The sequence below is a fragment of the Syngnathus scovelli genome, chromosome 22, assembly GCF_024217435.2.
Source record: "Syngnathus scovelli strain Florida chromosome 22, RoL_Ssco_1.2, whole genome shotgun sequence".
Classification (NCBI taxonomy): Eukaryota; Metazoa; Chordata; class Actinopteri; order Syngnathiformes; family Syngnathidae; genus Syngnathus; species Syngnathus scovelli.
Window position 1 is genome coordinate 4,486,662 of NC_090868.1, and position 24,457 is coordinate 4,511,118.

The following is a 24,457-nucleotide window of genomic DNA, read 5'->3' on the forward strand; positions in this document are numbered from 1 at the left end:
TAACTTTGTCCGACAGATATTCAAATTTTTCGGGTCAATAGTCCAAATTACAGCTACAGGTGCCCGCCCGTCGTGGTTCAAGCGGCCACACTTTCGAAAAACCCAGAGGAGCTTAATGGTCTGAAAAGCTCTTTAGCAGCTGTTATTTACATGAGAGCGCAGCTCAGGTGGAGCCCTAATTCAATGACATCAGCTCCTGTCACCGGTGACAAATGGCAGAGGGGGTGACGAACTAATGTGCGGCAGGATGTGCCTCACACTTTTATAAAGTGGCTGACTGGAGCCTATCGGAAGGAAATATAGAGTCCATTAATGTCGCCGCATGGGCCGGCTGAGTCAGGGGAAAATTGGTAGGGGAGGTAGTTTGAGAACTAGTTGTTTTTGTTTTACAAGACAGCAAAAAAGTGTGTAAAGTTGACTTTTTTGGACGCTGTCTATGCTAGGTTGCGATATGGTAAAGGGTCAAATGCTATCGCTAGCCATACTTAGCGTCATGTCACCTGACATGTCCACAATCCCATTATTAGTGACTAATTTCTTAACGGGCTTTCAATTTGTCTGTTGATGTGTTCACAGCTGTTGGGGACTCATTAGCGACTTGATGTAATTGTTTTTTAGCCCGAACATGATTGAGCACGCTCGGCCCAGTAATTGTTCTAATCCATTTGGCTTTTGCAGTTCTTGCACAAGGAGGCTTTTATGCATCGTGTCAATGTGATTCTCCCCCCGCCACCATCTGCGTCACTTCATTAATGATGGGATTTTGTAATGAATTCAAGATTGGCTTAATGTCTCCTAAGACACTGTTTGGGGAAGGAGACAAGCTTTGTCAGATTAATCCAAAAGCATATGGCTTCAATGACATGTAAACAATAAAAACATTTGCGCTTGTGGACATTCGGAATTCAGACGGCCCTGAGCATGCATAGCCAACACTTTTTAACACCCATGTGGCTTCTCAGGCGTACACATTCTCACACACACACACAAAACGGCATTCTCATTAGTGCGCGCTAATGAACGTAAATCCAATATTCGCTATTAATGAACAAAGAAAGTAAATAAAGCAATCGCCCCTCAGTTTCAAGCTATGCGCTTCTGGACTTTAATTAAAATCCTCATATTACAGTTACTGTGAACAAATGACCTCGACAATACACTGCATAAATTTATTTATCAGTGTAGCAGAGGCACATCCTCGAACGCGTTAAGACTAATATTTCACCGTTGCCAAATAAGCTTGGAAAAAGTCGATCAGAAGTCATTTCCGAGTTAGGTTTGGTGGCTGCGACAGTTTCTAATTAAATTCCAAGTTGGAACTTTCGAGAAAACAGAAAAAGTCTGGAAATTACTATAAGATAATTTGACATCGGAACTAGCGTCAGTTGGCTAGCTAGCAAAGCTAAATTGTGTCTTCTCACTCCATGGCAGCTACAATTGTGACAAGTGTTATATAACTGGTGCTAACTGCTATGCTAACATAAAATGTAAAGTAGTGAAACACCAGAGTGAGTGCCATGGTGTAACAATAAAACTTTAAAAAGATGTTTCCATATCTTCTATTGTATTGAACGAATCCTGAGATGATGAAAGTCAAGCTTAACCGATTGGATTCGGTAAGGACCCAAACAAATCTGTTTGTTTACAAGAAGCGGAGGTCCGATTCAACTGGCACCGCCACAAACAGGGATGACTCTCTCTGCATATAAAAGAGCATCATCATGTCTGGCTCAACAACAGAATGTAATTTGGTGGCAATACAAAAGGGATTTTGAACGCGGGCCCGTGGAAAACCGGTTGACCCGTGTCATCCAGCTGAGATGTGGGGGTGGGGGGGGGGCATGGGGGGACAGTCCGCTTCCTCTGGACTTTTACGGAGTAATGAGAGCCGGTCGAAAGCGGTCCGCTCGGCCTCCCCGGATCGTTAACTTCTCACAACATGAAGCGCAACTGGCACAAAGGTCTCGCAAAATGAGCTATGGAAGTCCCAATGGTCCCATTAGTCAACTGCAGGATTTAGCCAAGCGGCGGAATAGTACTCAGCGTGCGACTGTATTTGGCAGCTTCTTAATACTCAGAAGGAACAAAAAAGGTTATTATAGACATAGGTCACTTGTAAGAAGCATAACGGGAGTCATTATAACCCCAATCAACCGTCATCAAAAAGCAGTCAAGCTTTCATCTCTGCTGACATGTATGAATGGAAATACTACATAATTCCTTCAGTGAATGCAAAATCCATATAGGTCAGCGATTCCTCTGAGATGAAACACTGAGATGGGTTATTAAAGAACCCCCAGCCCTACCTATAGCCAACCACCTGCTGTCTTAAGGTCACTCAAGAATTGATAAAGAAAGGAACTGCAGGCTAATTGTTTCCTCTCTTGCTGTGTTCACTTCCGTAATATGCTCCTCTCATTGGTCAGGATGATAAATGCGAAAAAACCCGAAAGAATCCAGGAAATTGAAGTGGCCCTAATATTGAGCCTTGGGGCACACCACACATTGACTGTACTGAAAGACACTATAATAATTTGACAGTAAACTAGCTTGGAGCATCTTTTGGTGTTGGTTGTGATATGAGAATCTGTCACTTTGGGTTAACAACTGACAACTAGCCAATGTCACAGATCGTTTATAGCAATTTGATGACACCGAAGTAGTAAAGATTTTCGCGTAAGGAGACACCAAGACCCGGTAATGGGAGCTACTGCCACGAAGAGCCTCCATAACACTATGAAGTTCATAAAGTGTCGATTTATGCCTCCGTTCCGCTATTACACAACATTGGATTTATACTGGGCTAGTAAATTGCTGGGGGTAAACTCCTCCTGACATGAAAACACTATGTTTGCATTTTCCATCTTTAGGTTGAGTTAGAACAGCTTGTAAGTCTTGCGGGCAGAACCTCTCACTGCTCAAATTGGATTCACTTGTAAACATCCAACACTATGTGTATAGATGATATAAATTGCCTCGATATGTCTGTGGGATGAACAACTGGTGACTGAGTGGCAATAATAACTTTGGTTACAAAAAAAAATTGGAAGCATGACAAAATGGGAGTTGAAGGATGAAGATTTCTACATGGCTGCCTCCCTCATTCCTTGATGGCGCTATTTTGCCAATTGTTCCATCTTCCCTCCGTGTCACCATCCGGCAGACGGTTACTTTGATTTCCCTTTTTACTCGCCTGTTTCAAACGCTGCGATAAAGAATTAATTTAAATGTATATCGAAGTCGTAAAATAAAATCCACCTGCATATTCATCATACATTTTTCTTGTACTTTGCACTTTCCAGAAATCTTAAAGCCTTTTTTCCCCTCTCATTGGTTTATTACAAAGTATGCTTCTGATGAATTAATTGGTAGCACTGCTAGTGATTTTGTTCCAGCTGAATCAGCAATAATGGAAATGGAATTTAGCTAGCTTAGCTTGCGGTGGAATGGTTAGAATCCAATCAGATATAATCGGTGAGATTTGCCTGCCTTTGTACCATCAAAGATGCGGTATTTGGAATTCAAATTGCAGTTTTAGCTGGAAAAAAGCTCAGAGCAAACCAGGCTCACTGTTTTGATGCTTTATCTTAATTCCGTGGATATTGGAAATAAGCTCCGACAAGGAAGAAAGACAAATAAATGGAAATCAAAGTGCAGAAAAAAAAACTGGATTAAAAGTCTGGGAATTGCCTAGGTAAGTTTTATTATTATTACAAAAGTCTTTTTGTCCAATTTTTTATTTCCGGAAGTCATAATGGCATAAAAATTTGGTTCATCCAAGCTGAAGCAAGTGCGTAAATGCTAATCGTCTAATTATCCCCTTGTTGATTCAAGCCGTCACTCACTCACACAAAAGCCCAGACGTACACTCACGGGAATTTAAAGATATTGTTTGTTTGCGCTAGAAAGCCCGTCGCCCCCTGATCGACAGCATCCCTCCGGTTTAATCTGGAATTCATTAGGAGCTGCTTTGTTTTGGCAAAGTTGACTAAAGTCAATGCAAGTTTTCTCAAAGCTGCCTAAATAAAAACTACATAAGCAAAACGGGTTTGAATTACGATGACGGTTTCTCTGTTATGTGGAAGATGTTGAATTTGGCAATCGTTTCAAAAATTCCACAAAGTCTAATGTGTGTGGCGACCTAACGTTTTTCAGCTTCAGGGGTGTAATCGCCTATCATTCACAACCAGATAGGCAAAGAGTAATAAGCATATGTAAAAGAACATTGTGTGCTTTTTGCTTGCCGTTTTTCAGTATATTTATAGAATACGGGACACGGCTCACATTTTCCGGGAAGCTATTCAGCTCTAGTTTACAGTATTTAAATCTTCTATTCATGTTTGCAAAATGTGTACGCTTTCACATGCCAACGGGCACGACGGAATTTCTAACTGTGCAGAATTGCTGCAATAGCACACAAAAAAAAAAAAGAAAACAAACATGGTTTGCCTTTGTTTTGTAGTTGGATATCGGGTCAATGTTATACTTTTACCGCCTCCACCGAGGTGGTTCTGTTTTAAATAGTTTGTTTTGTAATTAGCCGGATTATACATGAACTAAACTAACCCTGAACAATATTTTTTTAGCCTCACACCTACACTTTTTTTTCTTCAAGGTCTGTAAAATTATTTTATCATGACTTAAATACAGTTTACCCGATTTCTCAATGTGTTTATAGTAATCAAATTAAATTGACAAAAAAATGTGCATTTTAAAATTAACCTATAGTCCTCGCTTTCTGTAGGCGTAAAAAGCAGGATGGCAGCAAAACTACGCTGTGCTCAAGTACACTACTTACTGTTTTGTTCTTCTTCTTTCAAACTTCTACAGAGTGGATAAATGTGCTGCCATCTAGTGGTTCCTAATGGAATCACATGAAATTTAAACAAGAGTTAGACCAAACTGTACAAATAAAATTGTGAAATAGTGAAATGTGTGATGAAGGCGGGCTTTACACGATATAATTTTTTTTTTTTATTTTCCATTACAAGAGTAATCTATTCCTAATTCTCTCCAGCTCTGCTCACAAATTCCATTACAACCTCAGCCCGGGGACCAGAGCGTCCTGCACCCTGGCAGGACGTTTGACAGCCTGCCATGCCAGGAAGGCCTGCAGGACTGGCAAGAAGGCATGGTGAAGCAAAGCATCTAATAGTACTGCATTCAGATCCAAAGAACCATGTCCCAGCCCATTTTAGTCTTCCCCTTAATGAGGTGACACCACATTGGAATTATTGAGTTTTTTAGAATATTGACGATAATAATTTTTAGTTCAGTAGTGTGGAATTAATAATATGATTTTTTTTTTTTTTTTTAGCTCCATCAGTGAAACAAGACATTATATTTAGCTCTTATATTACAAAACAACACAAGCATTTGTTTGAGTCGACTTTTAAACACCAAAACTCCATTTTGGCTGACTTGTTTTCAAGAATTAATATTTGGAGTAGGCCGGGAGTTGAGTAGCGCTGACAGGAAGTCGGGTTCTATCGGGCAACCAAGTGGCACATTGCTCTTGTGGGCTTGCTTTAAAAAAAAAAAAAAAAAAAATGTTGAATATTATGCTAATCCTACAACTGCTTCTCACATTTAAAATCAGTTTTGCACGTTGCACAAGAAACAAAAAAAAAAACTTCAGAAAGTATGCACATATATTAAATAACTTCACAGACAATACAAATTGTGCCATTCAACTGTATGTCCTGGAAAAAAAAGAAAAAGCCGCGGGGGGGCGAATGAGGCCATAGCGGGGTGAAGATGTGAAAACATTGCTAAACATTTTTGCTCGACATGCCGGGCTCATTTTCTACTCCAGTGCTAAAGTAGAGAAGCGGTGTAAAAGCCTTAATACATAATTCACCGCCATCTGTCCACAGCACATGTTGTGTAATAAAAGCTGTCTTGTCTCCGTCTCTCGCACTCTCGCTGCCATGTAGGAATAACTTCCACTTATTCTTGTCCCTCCCTGCACATTTTACTTGGCTACCTCTCACATGTTTGCTCTCATTGGCAGCTCCGTTTTACCAATCGCTTTAATTAGCATTCCTCGTGACTTGTCTGATCTATTGTCTGGCGCGTCACGTGTCTGCCCGGCGGGTGTTTGCGTGCTCTTGCCCTCTCTCCGGGTCGGTCGCGGAGGATGACGAGGCAATAACGGCGTGAAGCCAAAGTGAGGGCGGAGCGGTCGCCCGGTGATTAGTCTCCGCCAATAAACAGACGCAAAGTGTGGAAGGCATAAGGCAACTAAATTGGACGTTGGACGGTTAGTTTTTACATGCGGGCCACACGCCATCGAGCTCCTGAACAAATCTGTCAAGCATGCTGTGCAAGAATACTTCGATAATACGGCATGTTCTAACTTTATTTATCTATTAAGTTTATTTATTTCTTTATTTATTTGCCCATCATCACTGCAAAACTCAAACAGTACTTTTTTTCCAATTAATTGTTTTTAAATGGTACCTCAGCAGTGTTTTTCCTTCAGTATTAATTAATCATTATTTAAAATTGCTTTTTTTTATAACAAAATTACAGTTATTCTTTATACAAGTTAGAATTTCAGTTTCAGAATTGATTAATCTACCGATTATCCAATCAGTTAATTGGGTAAAAATGTGTATTGCATTATTAAACGACAAAATGTTTTTGTTCACTTAATATTCTGACTTTTGAGTGTGTGTGGCTTTAAAAGAGGCTCGGGTCTGACTTGATGAGTGACGTGGGAGTCAGAAAATGTATGTGAGGAGTTAGCAATTGTGAGCTCAGGTTAGCAGCTAGGTGTTAACTGGTCAACTGTCGAAATCATTGCTTTATGTTCTTGATTTTTTTTTCCGATCAATCGTTTCAGCCCTAAATGGAACAAAACAGTACAGATCAGCAAAATATATATATCTTTTAAATCATCATATTCAAATGCTTTGCTTTCAAAACCTGATGCTTATTTTCTCTAGCGTGGCCGACTTCCCTTCTAAATGACTCTTTGATTGCACACATTTGCGAGCTGCTATCTCCTGATTGCCGTCTTATTTGGCTCCACTTCCCCGGCTTTTAAGTCATTTGTTTTTCATGGAAGCCATTTACATCATTGACAATGTATTTGCTTTTCCTTACCATCTTCCTCCATTTTACGGGTCCACCCCAATTATTTAGCGCTGAGGAGGTCAGCGAAAGGTCCGCTCGCTTGGCGAATTGGAACCATAGATCACCGCCACATATTTCCCATTCTTCTTCAGGCCAATAGCGAGGAGGTGTGTCTGTTTTAGTAAAGTACCGCTCTTATAAATCCTTCGAGGCTGGTGCCCGGGCAAAGAGTGACACAGAGGAATCGTTGCATTGTTCTAGACCGACGAACCCTAAAGGTAGTCTATGAAAAGGGCTGGAGCCGCATACATATTTAAGAGAGAGAAAAGAAGCTACAGTTGAACATTTATTTTTTTCTTCAATTTTGTTTTCTATGCAGTTATGTCTGAGGCTGTCAAATGCAGGTTTTTTTCCGCAAAATGTTTTGGAAAAGTGTCTCACCTCAAAAGGTGAAAAATGCTAATCTGCTGTTGACACACTCATTTTTCCCCTTTGAAATGACACTGCTGCAGCATGAGCTGCTCAAATTGTAGAATTGGACCGGTCGTTTGTTGAATAGCAATAGGAAAGTTTAAAATGGCATTATTTCAATCCTCCAGGTCACAGAGTTACGACTGACGAAGTGATGGACGGTTGAGCCAACCTGATTTTCCCACTTTCCCTCAAACTTTCTCAGCTTGTTTTACTTTCTCACCAAGTCATTTTCAGCGACCTCCTCCCTTAACTTTTCAAAAAAGTCTAAATGTCCTCCTTTATTGCAAAACAAGCAACTACGATGCAGCCAAGGCTAATATCGACTGCCGCTGGCAAAAGGGAATCCGACAACATCCTCTTATGCCAAAGCTCGCTGCACTGAAATGAGTCTGATCCTCCGGGTACAAGCAGCAGAAGCTCAAAGCAAAACAGTTACAGATATGTTCCTGAAAAGTGCAAAAAGTCACAGATACAAAAAGCAGAATCGGCCAGAACACGTATATGTCATTACTGTCTGATATTAGGACCCAGGCAGCATTTTAAAATGTGCGAAACACACCTCAATTATGTGGCCTTTTAGAAATGACATTTCAAAATTGAATTAAAAAAAAGGAGTAAAAAAGGACTCATTCAAAATGCTTTGTCTGGCTACACTTTTCTTTAACCCGTCATTCTTTTTGCCGTTTGTCACTCACCACTAAAAGTACTTAATGTGGCAGCTCTAATGGTTGCTTGTACCTTTCTTGTTTTTTTTTTTGTTGTTTTTTTTTTGTTCCATTTCTACTTCCTGCACTGGGTGGAAAGCAAACACAAAGTGAAGCACTCCGGTAATGTAGGGGGCGGGTACCCCCTGAAAAGTTTAAGAGCACTCCAGCAACCGGGAGGTCAGTCACGACGCACGTAACTTGGTGTGCAAACACAAAGCGCTCTCGTTAAGTTGTGACTCTACAAACCTCCACGGGACACGCAATACGTAGGCAGGATCACACTAGAGTGCCTGATACCGAGTATACTGAATATTATGGGGTGGTGTCTGGTTTATGGATACTTTTAACAGTTTGTGATCAGAAAAAAAAATCATGCTAGCAACATAGCATCTGTAACTAACATCGCCTTGCTAATGCTAGCTTAGTTATGCTAGGTTAGGCTACGTTGAAGTGTTTTAAACTGCAAAGTCTCCGTTTAACACTTAATCTTATTTCGAATGAATGTTTAGAACTCCTGTGGCTAACGTTGGCTTGTTTCCACTGCTAATGCTAACTTAGTATTAGGCACGATTGTATTCTTGGGAGGGATTACTGGAGTGAGGCTCAAATTTTGCTGCAGTATTTCCACACTTGCACGTGCCCTTTCAACACTCAGTCAATTCTATTTGGAATAAGTGTTCAGAACTACCCGTTTTAATAAGCAGAGTAATGCCACGCAGCGATACAGCTAGTGTGAGATGTCCCTGACTTTGACACCACCGCATGAAATTCATTAAAGGTAGTCTCATGGAACATTATCCCATAGCTGGTGAGAGGCAAACAATTCAACAGTCTGAAACATTTGAATGTACTTTCAGTTCATGCAAAAAAAAAAAAAAATTATTGAAAGTCGAGTGGGGGACTGAGGGTGAGTGGGGGTGGGGGGTGTTTCCAATTTTCTCCATGGAGAAGAGAGAGGTGATTTGGGGAAAGATTTCCGACTGAAAGGTAAGATTGCTTGCGAAATCAAACGCGGATGATGCATACGCGAGAAAATGACTCGGCGCCAGACATGTGTGCGAAGTAAGTCTATTGGTACTGGGGGAAAATTGAAAAATGAAAGGGGTGGAGGGAAGAAAGAATTAAGCCAATACTGAGCAGAGACGCACAACTCTGATAAAGGTAGCCCTCTTCTCGATAGCGTTGTTTGGAACGAAAGTAGCCAAACCAACCAACCTGGAAACTTTACAGACACACAACGCAGACCTATTTTGAATGAATACAATTCAACACCAATTGCAGTCTTTGTGTTGGTCACACATTCTATGCATGTTTTTTTTTTTCCCCCCCCCCCTCCCCCCCTTGTCCACTATTGTGATGAAAAATGCAGTGAGGCCAAATGCAGCACTGCCAAACTGGGCTAAATTTGTATATTGACGCAGCCTCTGAAGGGATTTATGAATAAATCATTAAAGGCATGTAAGGAGCTAAAATGTCGCCTTGAAACCACAGAAACAGAATGTTTTTGTTTGTTGGTGTTAAGTAAGTCTGCCCTGTTGCCTCTTGCTTTCTGGTCCACTTATGGAATGAAATGTGACACGATGAAAAATGGATTCCTATTTCTCACTTTAGTGCATTTACCAACTGTACAGTCATCGGTTTGTTGAGCTTCATCATTTGTGACTCCACTATATCCAAAATTCTGTCTTGAAAACACAATTTTCAACTATTGAGAGAACGTAAGGAATACCCAAAATGTTTGTAATGATCAAAAACAAATTTGCACTCAATCATGTACTGTTAGTAAACAGCATGGGACCTAAGATTGAACCCTGTGGGACTACAAGTATCTCACGAATGGTAGAAGAGTCGTGCCCAGTTAAATTTATACCATGGCCACAAATGTAACTAAAAACATAAAATTTTAGTCTATTTGAGCCTCCTCAAGAACTGCACCCTTCAATATTGTACTTTAATATAAAGACACACAGAAATAATAAACAGGCTCTACTAAGACAAACTTAAGTGGTTAAAAGTTTTCGAATAAAACATTTCACACTTGAATAAAATAACAAGCAGGAAGTCTTAATGTGTCACTACACCGATCTATGAAAACTATTCCCACAACGCAACAGTAACACAAATTCAAGGCCGCTCGGTCAATGGAGCTTAATTGAAAAACACAAGGATGTGTGTCAATAATGGTGCTAAAAAGTAAGATGGCACCTTTCGGTAAGTTTTGTTTACTTTCGCTCAGCGCGTTTGCTCGCTCCGAGCGTGAATAATTGTGTGTGTCGGGTAATGATGGCGGAAATAGGCTGGCAGTGTGCTGGACTCACAGTGTGAGTCTAACTGATACGCTGACAAATAGAAAGCGTATCAGAAAAGGCAGTTTTTCACCTCTGGGTGACCTGAAGAAAATCTCTTCATAGCGTCCCGCTTGTAATACTTAACTTTTTTTTTGTTGGCTCTGAAATGTCATCTTTGTGAGTTACTTTCCTGACCACATGGGCTTGGTTTGATATTTACAATCAAGTTAGTGACTAATTTGCTAGGAAACATCTTTAATCGATGTTAAATGTCAGGATGAAAAATATGGAAAGGCGATTTGTGCAAGTTGTGACAGCCGCCATTGTGTCTCTTGATATAGCGGCAGAACGGCGGAGTTCAATTAGTCATATGTCTCACTGTCTTGCCAAGCTTGTTTACATATTCTGCCAGGGACAATGAAGTCACACACACAACACTTGTTTGACAGTTTTCGGTGTTGTTTTCCGAAATATTTATGTTATTAAGTACGGACCAGTGTTGTTGGAAAATAAATAAGAAAATAACAATTCCGACCGGCATATATTCTTTATCATCTGCAAAGACCATATATTACCGCAGCATACTGAGGAGCTCCATGTCTGTATTGTAATGCCCCCTGTTGGCCAGTAGGCATAGTTTAATTATTTAATTTTTTAAATCCTATTTATATTGCATGCTTCCAATGTTTTAGCAGCTACACACATCAGTGATTACCATTTGAGATTTGCATTAATGCCTTGAGTTGCCTTACCTGATTAGATTATTTTTCTTCAGCAAACAACATACTGTTCGATTTTCATTTTTGGTATTTCGCGTCCAGTTTCTGCAATATTGCCCGAGTCTACATGACAACTTGATTGTTACATGCGGAGATATTAGCTGTCAGAAATAAAGCATGTTGCAGGGATGCCTGGAATATTGTGATGTGTATTGAATAACCGCGTCGTCGAGTCGATGAACCAGCAAATAAAAAAAAAAAATCAACAATAAGGAAAATGGAGGCAACTGGAGTAAAGGTGCTATCGAGGGAGGAAGTAATCGAGCATGCTAGAGCGAGATCAAACAACATAGATGACAACAAGCGGGAAGAGAAATGCGAGAAAACAACACGTCTTGACAGCTGGAATAACAAAAATAAATAAATAAAAATGCCTCGATAAAGCAATCAATCTATCTCAAGACAAGAATAACAAGGCAAAGTAACGCTGGCTTTTTTTTGGGCGGGGGGGAACTTAAATAAAATAAGGAATATTAAGACCACCGCTGGCTTTTTGAATAAGATCCGCATACTTGGATATTGCAATTATAATAAAAAAAAAAGGATCTGTGGGGGTGGTGGGTGAGAAAGTTGCTTATTATGTGGTGGACGCCTGCACGTCACGCTTGGCTGCCGAGCGCTATTGATGCAGTGCGCCGTGCAGAGGGGAGGGGACACAATCTTGTCATGTGCCAACATATTGCGCGTTGGCGCCGAAGCACACCGACTGCTAATGCCATCCTTCGCTTCGGGAATGAATATTATCAGGGAGGGGAGGGGGGTGACGGGCAGTAGGAGCAAATAAGAGAAAGGTTGTGATAAGAAAAGAAGGCTAGGCAAATGAGAAAAACGCTCGTTGGCCAGGAGAAGAAGCGCTCGGAGGAAGAAGTGCGGCGCAGGTGAGCGGGGAAGAGGACGGAGAGTGCAAAGGGGAAGGCGGGAAGTGCGCGTTGAATCATAAATGCAAGCGGCGCAGGGTTTCGTGCGCTCGCCTACGGCGTGGGCGTCTGCATTGATGGGATCTGGCACGCGGGGAGCACGCATGGCGGATTAACCTCCCAAAACGAGTGACGCAACCTCAACGTAACATTCAAGCGTTTGGGAGATTTTCTTATGGATTCAAAACGCACACGCTTGGGTAGCGATGCTTAAATTGGCGCTAGCATGTGTAGCGTGTGGAAAGCAGCTGGGTAAAACTAAAGGGAACTCCATTTTCGGTGTTTAACGAGAAAATTTTGGTGGAATTTGACGCTAGCGTGATGAGTCGACGTCGATTAATCGATGATATTATTGATATTTTTAGCATGATACGGCGGTCCAAGCAACTTGTGGTATTTTATATTATTCCATAATTACTCTAACTAGTCAACTATACTGATATATATTGACAAAGTTAATTAATCACTAATTGCCTGTTCTAGACTGACTCAGCACTTGACTAGTCGACTAATCGGTTCAACACCTACAGTAGTCGACTGGCGTGTTTACTTCCAAAGTTAACTTGAAAGAAAGTTAAAAGCAAATAAGAAATTCTGTACAAAAAGGAGGGAGGAAAAAAAAAAAAGATGAAATGAAAAACCATTGGATGTTGAAAGGCTGGGAATGAAAGAGAGACAATCAAGAGTGGGTAAAGACAGACACAATATGAGCTGACCGACAAAGGGAACAATTGTAACAAAGCTGAAAGGATGCCAAACGCTCCGGGATGATGAAAGTCAGGCCGAGGAGTAAGTGGAGTGAAAATGAAAGTCAGAAAGACATAAAAGTGCGAGAAAACTGATGAAGGCTTAACCAGGAGAGAGAGGCAAAGCACAGAGTTGCGCAAGAAAGGTCAACGGAAGAAGAAGTCGGGGCGCCGGATGGTTGATTTGACCTTGCGGCCGAGTTGCGGGGCGGAAAGTGGGAGGGGAAAAAGTTTGGAGTTGCCTTTTAATGCCAACTTACAATGTGGCCGTAATGTTCTTTTGAGTTGTTGGAGAGCGTATAAGCAGACTTACGTATCGCAACGGCGCCAACGAGGTAGGAAGATGCAGTATGGCTGGTTTTCTGGTCTTGCTTCTGGTCAGGCTTTTCACTGGCGGCCGGAATGCGTTACACGAGACACATCTTGACTACAGCTGTGACACTTCCTGGGAAAAAAAAAAAAAAAAAACTAATTTATTTTTTTACGCTCATTCACTGCCATTGACGGCTATAGACGTCAAAGATCCATACGATAATAAATGAGTACATGAAAAAAGTCTTGCACATAAACACAAATATATTAGTATATATTATTTCATAGCCTACGTTCGTATATCATTTGTACATATATGTATATTGTTGACAAAATAAGTATGTAGCGAAGAAGCTAGTTTAGCCTGGGTTGTTAGCAGATACCTCATGTATCCATACATGCACACATTTTCCAAATAAAATCATTTTTAAAGCTAATGGCAAGTTTTATGGGATTACTGTTTGCTTCAAAATATGATCAAACATTTCATAGAAATATTTGAATTGTGGCGGAATGCTGTGAGCGCTATTCAAAACATTATCTTTTATGAGCAGGTAGACATAATATTCTGTTGCTCCAGAGACAAAGACGCAATTTTCCTCACATGCAAGACTTTTTTTTTTTTTTTCATCAAACATATCAGCTCACTAAATCAAATATCCTGTGACCTCCTTTGAGAGGAATGAAACAAGATCGCAAATGTTTCCAGTTCTTTCATATTGCAATAAGACGCTTTTGAAGCACTATCTTTCCATTATGAGCGAGCGAGACGTGAAGCGAACCGAATCTTCCCTTAGCGCTTTAGCGCGCTAACATTTTTGGTCTCGGTGAACTGCGAGCGGCGGTTCGGCGTTAGCGCTCCTGCAAACGTCTCCTTAATGATCCCATGTTTGTTCTTAGCCGGGGAAGTCCGTGAACGAGCATGAATAATGGCGCCCCCAAGCCGGCAGCTCGCTTGAATGGAACGTGGCCTCGCTGTGAAAAGGGTCACCTAACACGCTTGCAAATTGTCTACTCACATACAATTTATTTTGTACCTGACGTGATTCATGGCCATGCAGTCGAGAAAGAGTACGATTGCAAAAGCATGTGTAGTATGTTGCCTTTTTACGAGGAATTGCTTTAGAAAGTTCGAGAACGTTATTTGGAAAGTTTATAATGAGATACAATGGAGAGCAAGTTCTCTTTTCATTGAAGGAGAACGAGAAGGGAACCCGCTCCCAGTAATTCAATTTCTCGGAATGGTTTGTTACCTTTATTCTCAGAAAAAAAAAAGGAGTAGCATTTTGACCGCCACATTTGCTTAAAGTTCCTCGTTTTCAAGTGCGATCCGGCGAAAGCAGGTAGCGAGGAGAACAAAAAATGTTCAACTGCTCAAAATTGTCCAAAAATTTTATTATTTTATATATTTATTTTATATATATTATATATATATATATATATATATATATATATATATATATATATATATAATAAATATATATATATAATATATATATATATATTATTATATATATATAATAAATATATAAAATAATAAAATTTTTGGACAATTTTGAGCAAAAAAAAAAAAAAAATATATATATATATATATATATATATATTTTTATATTTAAAAATAAAAAAAAGGTATTTTATTATTTTAAATGTTTTTATATTTAAAATATATATATATATATGTGTATATATATATATATATATATATATATATATATATATATATATATATATATATATATATATATATATATATATTTAAATATACAAAATTTGTAACAGTACAATGTAGGGCCGTCACTATCGAACATTTTTAGAATCGATTATTCTAGCCATTATCTATCGATGAATCGAATACATTTTTATGTCACTCTTTTTTCAAAGTAAAATCAGTTGTTTGCTGAAATATCTTATACGGTCAAATGCTTGACTGAATAACCACTCGACTTAACACAACAATATGATTCTTCCCGCTGCATCATTCTTGCTCTCGTTTTTTTTTTTTTTCTCAGTGTGTTTTCCCACTCGAGGCTTTGGCGATGAACACTCGTGATTGGCCCCACGATCGTGCCCAGTCCGGGCATAATTGCTCCATCCTCCGAGCTGCCGACTGCACGCGCGGCTAAGCCTGTCTAGGATCATCATTTCAATTTGCTCGTAGCAAGGTTGTCAACACTCCAGTGTTCCTGGGGGGGCGCGCTTCGCTTCTGACCCGCCGACTAGTTGCTAATCCCGTTACGCCACCGGAGATAACGTAACAAAAGGTTGATACGGTGAAGGAAAACAAGATGAAGCTCAGCTCCCCTGCTAACATCATCACAGTGTGAGATGTATTCGGAAAAACATTTGAAATCATTTAAATCAACAGTGGAGGTGCCAGTTTAGCGTTATACTGGCCAAATATATACATTACAAGAATATAAACAACAAAACTGTCGAGATCAATCGATTAATCGAAAAGTAATCGATTATCAAATCAATCAACCATTTGAATCGAGTAATCAAGTCGAGCTATTTTTTATTTTAGATTCGTCAAAATCTGCTAACATCAACAGTAATCAATCACTGATTTTTGTGGTTCGTAAAATGTTTCGATTTTTCCGCAATGATTTGGATCCACTTTGAAAGCAAAGCACTGACAGCCACTGGACTTATGTTTATATTGTCATGCAGCAGAAGCTGGAGAAGATCCTTATGCCCTCCATCAGTTGTATGTTATACGCTGTGACAGATTTCCGCGTATGCGTGCCTTTGTTTGTGTCTTTCTGCGAGCGTGCTAGCAGTCCGTAATGGGGTTGGACAGATTATGCTGTAGCCATTGTTGTCATGTCCCTGTTTTACTAATGCCTCTCCCCGGGACATATGAAGAATGAGAAAATGCAGCGGTGACAGCCAATCCCTCATCTTTATCACTTGTCGTTTTTTTTTGGGTGGAGGAATCTGAGGATTTTTAACAAGAATATTAGTGTTTGCACTCCCACGGTCATCTCCTACTTTGTGACCAACAAAAGAATTATCCCCATTGGCTGCCAAGCGACCGTGAAGAAAGCACTTGAACGATGCACGTGTGCTTTGTTAAAGCGTCAATAAAGACCTTGACACGAAACAAACACAAAAAACCAAAATGGTGCCCGCTCATACAGAAGATCCAATCGATCCAGTGCTTCCTACACTATGTGGAGAAGTAATGAAAAACAAGCGTTACAGCAGAACACTGATAATAGCGCATCTGTTTTACACCTTCACTCAATAATCCGCTCATTTTCTTCCGATTATCCCAGTTAGGGAACTTGGGCAGCGAGAGAGATTTATGATGTATTGAGAGGCTCAGACATCAGCGAGGTGGAAGTTATTACGCCATGTAAATATGATTGCGGAATGTAAATATGACTTGTAATAGTTGCTTTGCATAATGCATTACTGCCACCTACAGGATTGGAGGGATTTTTTTTTTTTTACTATACTGTAATCTTTTAATTTATTTAAACAGAATGTTTTTGAGTCAGAGAAATTAATTCTAATGTTCACTATTATACTTACAATACAGTACATAAAAATAAATCCACATTTTAAACCTTGAGGTTGTGGCGAATTTGTCAGATCGCATGTTTGTCGTAACGCGTGGTAGCGCTTCGCGGCGCGTAACGAGTGAAACCGCCCGCGTCGTTACGCAGCTGATCGCGTCGGTTTACATAATGTCTGCTTTGCATATCTGGTGCATCCCCCTCGTCATGTTCGTCTGCTCGTTATCGCATTCTGCCATCAGTCAGTCAGTCGTCACTCAGCATCTGTTTCCCTCACACACGCACACATTCACAAGTCGGCGAGTCAACACCATTAGATGGCAAGTCCGTCACTGGCTTGCCGCCTGACACTTGTCCGATTCATCCTTGCCAGTCGTAATCAATCAGCGTAATCCGGCGATTGTTCACGATGCAATGTGGCATGTTTTGGAGGGGGGGGGCTAATGTGGCCCAAGGAGCATAAAAAGGCGTCATCGACATACTGACTTAACACGAACATGGATAACGACCTTACACACTCCCGGTTCTCATTAACGGGATGGCGTCAAGTCATTAAATGGAGTAGAAAAAACAAACATGGCTGCCTTGTGTATGTTTTTGTTGCTGTATGTATGTCAAGCTGCCACAGACTGTAAACTCACCAACAAATTTAATAAACACCTGAACAATCTAACGATGCATCAAAAAGTCAGCTTTAACAAATAACGGTTGTGTATTTACTACACACCAATGTCTGCTAGCTTAATGCTAGTCAATGATTAATCGTGTTTATTAATCAAACACAATTTTTACCGTGATTATTTTTTTACACAATCGCTTGAACACAAATAGTGCAGCAACACACCACTATCACAATACTCACAGGCATAGATTCTTTATCCTCTGTGATAAATGAGTGTATGTACGTTTGTACTATACTGCCCCCTGGTGGAGAAGGATTATTCAACTCATCCAGTTGCTCCTTCATAGCCTGCTGATGACACTCAAAGCTGTGTGTGTGCTTTCCATCAATGACAGCGCGTGTGGTCTCAGTAGGCAGGTCGGCATCGACGTGTTTGCCATCATGTCACGGACCAGCGATCCGCCGTCTGTGTCATCAAAATCGAAACTACGACGGGCCCCTCTCCTCCGATTGTTTCCTCTCAGCTGAGCCGTCAATCAAGCTGTCATCGTTCCGTCTCACCCGAGTTAATATGTAAAAGTCTCACAACAAGACCACAGTAAATATTCCCGCTTTTTTTTGTTGTTGTTTTCCTTTCTATTTCTTGTCTTCTTCCCATTCCGAGCTACGGACCTCAATACGTGTCAGAAAGAATAAAAGCAAGAATCAGTTTGGCGGAGGCGGGCTGATAAAAATGAGACGGGAAGAGATGCCACGAGACACATTGTCACCGATGCGGGTTCCCCCCCCCCCCCCCCCCTTCACAAGGCCCCATTTGCAATAAAATGCAATATGGCAGCCTATTACAAATACAAGGCTGCATATTGCACAGGAATAATTTATGAGGCTTGAAAGCTTATACTGGGCATAAAATGTGAATTAAATATCCACATTATGACTCATTATTGGCCTATGTTAAAGAAACTTAACACCGCCGCTGCATGCTGGGGGATGTGTCGTTATTACGTGAAAAGAGCAACGAATTAACTACATAGAAGGTAAATGACCAACCGCTAATTACGCCCAAATATGCACTTATCGTTTTTCATCAAGTGATATGATTGCAATTTGTGGCATACTAATGCTTTCTTAGCCTACAATTTTTTTTTTTAAGTCATGGGGGCATTTTCTGCCTAGCAACAGATGACCACAACTTGGTTTTTTTTGCTCCATCGATTAAATACATTTATTGCATATAATTGGAGTCTGCTGTTTGTCATCTTAAAAACACTTTTTACTTAGCCATACTGCCGTTAGCCGCCGATGCTAACGTGCAATTAATAAACAGTGGGTTGTTAACAAGCTTCATTTGCGCAGTTTCTTCTCTGTGATTATGAGAATGCAGCACAGTCCTCGTGTTATTTGTTGCCTGGGAACCAAACAAAGGCAATGGAGAAAGATGTAAAAAAAAAATATATATATAAAGGTTTTTCTTCAACAGCTCAGCTTCGACGGTGGCTTTTGACGACTTTATTTGTCAAGAAGAGAAAGGAGGAGCGACATATGTGTGGTTGTTAGGTGACGGATGACGCATGTATCTAACCTCACGCTGCATTTTGCTGAAGGTGAATTTCGACTGGAAAGATCCGAAGCAAGGCATTGTACGTTTTTTTTTTCGAAGCGCACAGAGGAACGTAAATGTCAATGTAACAACTTTTAGTAGTGAGACACTTTACAACTATGTCAATGACAATTAATGATCGTATTACTTTCCGAGGAACTTTTAGTATTCTCCAATCTTGTTTTCTGACCAATTTACCACCCCTACAAAATCCTGTTAAATTTCCAACTCCGTCAGCATTGACAAATTCACGATATGGCCAAAGTTCTTTTTTTAACTTTGCAAATAGGCTTTTAAGCCCACTCAGCATCATTCTTTATTTGTTTATCTCCGTCTCCACAGAAGGCAGGCTGACGCGGATCCAGACCTCCTAAAAAAAAAATAAAAAATAGAGCTGCTCTCATCCCACTCTGATTACACACGTCGGTGCCGGGTGCCAAAAGGATCTCTGGGAGGAATATTTTACGTGAATATTATGTACAGCCGGTAAAAAAATATTAAAGATGCAAATTTGTGAAAGTCAACCTTCTTACAGTTCACATATTTGTGACTTTGAGTGTGTGCAGCCTGAAAAAAACGAAATGGTGAGTGACGTGGACACCGGCGTATAAATTTGCAATTTGCATTAATCCAGTTAGTCGATTAATCGTTTCTTGATTAAGTATGAAATAAAACGCCTTAATCATTTAGGCCATTATTTTGTATATAAACAAGCCCCAGTCATTATTTGTCCCGCATGAGGTCAACTGGGGTCAAAATGCAGCCATTAGGGGACTTTATGTACTCTGGCAGATGTGAGAAATTGCGTTTGCCTCTTGGCTTGTTTAATGCTCACATCATCGTGTATATGGGTCACACATCCAGTGGACATAAGCGTAGTGACCTCATCATTATTTTATTATGATTTTAATGCTGACTTTGTGCTCCGGGCAATATAGGCCCATACGCAATCTTTATAATGTTCTCTGCCGATGATTGGAAAAATGTTTGTGATAAAAAAATCTCACACAAATTTCAGGGATTACTATACCACAGAATTATAATAATCTTTTTTGCGGAAAAATAACAGAGCAGAGCGGCACCACAGATCTCATCAATCCCATTCAGGCTTTCGGAGTTGAATCCATTATTAAACGGCGTGAAGTCAGATTTGTGTATAATTTACAATCTTGCCTCAGAGCGAGCATTTAGCTCAGCGGTCGGTCGAGTTCACTTTCGCGTGGCGCTAATGAATGGAAATTTCACAAAATGTCCGTGTGTATGACGCTTTGAATGTGCTTCCAGATAAGTTGAGCAACGTGAGCACGTTGGATGTGATTTGTACATGCAAAGTGACACATAAAGCCTATTATGCAGCCGTAGTCACACACTCTGAGTCACACACACACACACACGAGACTCGTGTGGTGTACCATCTGCGTTTTGAACAAGGAGTCTTTGCGTTACGACCCCCCCACAGCCCCTTCCCGAGGGTTCTCGGCCCTGTTATGTTCGACACCTTCTTCTTCTTCTTCTTTGGTGACGACATGAGAGCTACTCAGACGCGTCCTCCGTGCGCCTGAAGTGTCTTTGTGCGGTCCCGCGTGTGTGTGGAGATCACATCTTCTACCTGTGCCAAGCGTGTTTCCGCAGCGCCTATGAAAGTGAAGTATGGGGGGGGGGGGGGGGGGGGGGGGGGGGGTTTGAATAAATATTCAGCCTCGCCTTAGATGTCATGTCGTCCGTGAGGATCAATTTAAAGCCGGGTAAACATGACGCGAACGAGGGAGGACTTGTAATTGGGAAACTTTTTTTTTTTTTTTTCAGCAACCTAACCGGATTTAATTGACAATTTTTGCCGCAGCCATGTTGGCGAGTTGACGCAAGTTTACCGCCAGTGTGTCTGCTGCCATTAGTCACGTTGCACTGAGGTGGGCGAGGACATGAGATGGCAGCCACATTTTTTGGCAGGCCGTTCAGGTGGATTGATAACACGCGAGACTCCTCGGGCTGCTATAAATATGCAAAGTAACGATGAAAACTAATCAAATGTCATTTGAGACGAGCTGCGGTCGCGGCTGTCTGTTAGCGAGAGACGGGACGTGGCGGCGCGCTCGGAAAGCGTGAACTGGACTGACCCCCTGGCTTGTAACATCACATCCATTTAAGATGAAAACTAGGATGAAATTAAAACTCTCTCGACTCATCTCGCTTCTTGTTTGATGGCTTACAGAGATGTTGCGGTCACGCGGGTCATGCAAAGGGCAGTCAAGGTGCTATGGTGCTATGAGTTGAGCAGCTTCATTTCAACAAAAGTAATGCTTTTGCGCCAAACTGCGGCATCCAGGTAAAAAGATCTTAGTTGAGTAGCTTAATTTAGACAAAAGTAGAGCTTTGAGGCCTAACCCTATATTAAAAAAAAAACGCTGAGTAGCTTCATTTAGACAAACATAGTGTTTTGCTGCCAACATGCGGCATTTTCATCTACGTTGCTGCAAGTGGAGCGGCTGCATTTAGACAAAGGGAGTGTCTTGCCGCAATATTCAAGTTAAGGAGCTTCTGTTGGACCAAATCTTCATGCCACAAATGTTGATGAGTTTAGAAGCTTCATTTGGACAAAACTTTGCTGTACCTAATATTGTGAACAATCCTTGTTTTCCCCCACAGTCTGCTCACTTTTCCAGGACCGTATTCAAAATTACCCCCCCCCGAGAGCTGTCACAAAGACGAATGGCTAAGCGACATCCATCGATGGCGCATTCATATATATATATATATATATATATTTTTTTTTTTATACCAGCCACACTGCAAGAAGTCTAAAGTCATCCCGGGCAGGAAATAGTAGTCTGCTAATCTTTAATGCCACCTCAGCCACTCCGGACACCCTCCCCAGACAATAGTTTACCTTTTTTTTTTCCTTCCAAGCACACCACCGGTGAATTCTGCTGAATCTCCAGAGGAGTGTAGACTGACATTATCCCACATGGAGAATTGCTGGCTCCCGCTGAGGGCGACTGTTGTACCCACCGAGCTCTGACATTCCTTCAATCTGCAAAAAAAAAAAAAAAAAGAATCACCCACGACTTGGAGATGGATGAACAGTTAGGATTAACATTTAGTACTTTAGATCTTGTGAATTATGGTCCATAAAGGACCGCCTTTCGATTAAAGTCCAACAATCGCATGGGGTAGATTGCAGGACTGGAATTTTGGACACTGTCATGAGCATTGAGAACAGAAAGGTGGTGCTATTCAAAATGGACAAGGAACATCTGGTACGCACTCTGACTCCCAATGATGAATAGTCAAGCTTTTCAGGATCTATGACGCTAAGTCCTCTTGGCTCTTTTTCAACAGTCTGGGAGGGATTTACTGCATCACACAGCGGAGTGGAGCACGAGGAGCGGCCCACTCGCCAGCACCGTCACGATGACAAATGTGTCGTGGTCGTGGACATGTGATTCATTACACACAAAAAAATCTCGCCTGTGTACTTTCGGATTTTTTTTGCAGGGGGAGATTTCAATAAAATTATTTATCTCGTGTTTAAAAAAAAAAAAATAAAGAGAAAATTTGTCCTAAAAAATAGCAAATCGGTCTGGCCTCAAACTCAATATTGCTGACACCCACGTCACTCACCTCACTTTTCAATTCTAAAAAAATTTGACAGCTGCAGCCCGATAAAATCCTTTGTAATGGGCACCATGGATTGGGAGCATGTATGGTGTTTTTTCCTCCATTTTTTACAAACTACATCAAGCTGCTTTAATAAAATCCCTATCATTTATTTATGCCATACATATCCCATATTAAAAATTGAGAAAATATGTGAATGGGGGGGGAGGAAAATTTGACAAATGCGGGAAAAAGCAGGTGGGGGAAGCCTACATTACGTAATCCGATGGTGTCGGTGCTTTGAAATGGAAGTGGATGTGCATAGCGTGTCTGCAGTACGCACTGGTACAGCAACTTACTGACAATAATGCTCCCACAGCGCCATCTGTTGGTTGCTAGGGGGAACAATATATTGTGTTTTACAAGTCGTGAATTTAGGTGCTTACATTATGACACTTATGTATAATTCGGAGACAGCTAATGGAAGATTTTACCCGGTGTGCATTCCAAGCAAGAAGAAAGTCAATTACTAGAAATGTGACACATTTGTTTCAAACTGGAGTGTTATGTTTTACTCTGACATTTTCAGTTTCTACTCATTCGCTTCTGGCGCAAAAAAAAAAAAAAAAAGCACTCACGAATCGATAAGCACCCATTGATCAAGGGGCCATTAAACGCTGGAGATTAGATGGAAACGTTCCTGAAATTATCGACCGGACCAAAGAAGCGGCTAAAACAAAAAAAAATGAAAAACGCTGAAAGAAATCAATGTTTATGTCACCCGATGGACGGAAGGTACAAAAGCTTGTGAAGAAAGAAGATCCATTTGTCATAATATATTATTGAGTCGTTTTACCAACTGCTGCTCTGCGCACTCACAACAATCTGAAATAAATTACAATATCGTGACCATCAAAGTCCGCCGTTCGTCATTTTCTTTTTTGTAGCAATAAAAGTCAAATCTTTTTGTCTTTGCCTTTTTTTTTTTTTTTTTTTTTTTGGAAACCCAAATGAAAAGTGCTATTTTGGCTGCCTGACAACTAAGCGACAACTTTAACAATCCCATTTGCCAATCTTGCTTCATTAGCGTTACATTGTTTTTAATTTAACTCATGAGCAGTATTTAAAAAAATATTTTAGATGTACCGATATCTCTACATTCTTTGTGATATAAACAATTCACCAGTATGTCAATAGTTGCAAAGAAGAACGTCAGATATTTTTGGAGTATCGGTGACTGGTATCGGAAGCCTCAGTGGGTACCCGATACCAAACCGATAGCGATACCTGGTAGCAGTCATCGCTCATCCCCAATGTAAATATCGCAAATGCACTTTATTTGCTCGCTTTAAAACTGATCCACGGACCAACGAGGATTCGCCAGAAGGTCCAGATAACCACTTTGGGCCTATCTGAACGAATGTGGTGACATCACTGCTGCGATCATCTTTTGTCTGCCATTGAAAAAGAAAAGCTCCAAACATGCGCTCAGCATCTTGTGATTTACAACCATGAATCAGTGACCCCGTTCACAACATAACAAGAATTAGCATAAAGTTACACAGCACACATGTATCCCCCGTGAGAAAACGTCACATTCAGCTCGCACAAGAAAGCTCGTTCCCAAGGGAGACACGAGCTGCCTTATAATTGGCGACAGCCTTCAAATCTAGACTCCAATTGAATTTCGATTCCTTCCCTTATTAAAATGGCGAAGGGAAAGCCGCTCGGATGTCCGCAGCCAGCCACCCGCTTTGATCGACTTTGCCCCTAATAGGAGCTCCACTCGCGCTACTTCTCTTTTTTTTTTTTCC

The 24,457-nt window shown here is 40.8% G+C and overlaps 1 long non-coding RNA gene across 6 annotated transcripts in view; it reads right to left on the bottom strand.

Annotated features, from left to right (window-relative positions):
- LOC125992364 (uncharacterized) overlaps positions 1 to 24,457 on the bottom strand; it is a 102,467-nt gene that overhangs the window by 17,770 nt on the left and 60,240 nt on the right. For all 6 annotated transcript variants that reach the window (XR_011086191.1, XR_011086188.1, XR_011086187.1 and 3 more), the window contains 2 exons: positions 21,934 to 22,077; positions 13,305 to 13,436 (listed from right to left, as the gene is read on the bottom strand). This is a non-coding gene — a long non-coding RNA (uncharacterized lncRNA). The remainder of the gene's footprint in view (positions 1 to 13,304; positions 13,437 to 21,933; positions 22,078 to 24,457) is intronic.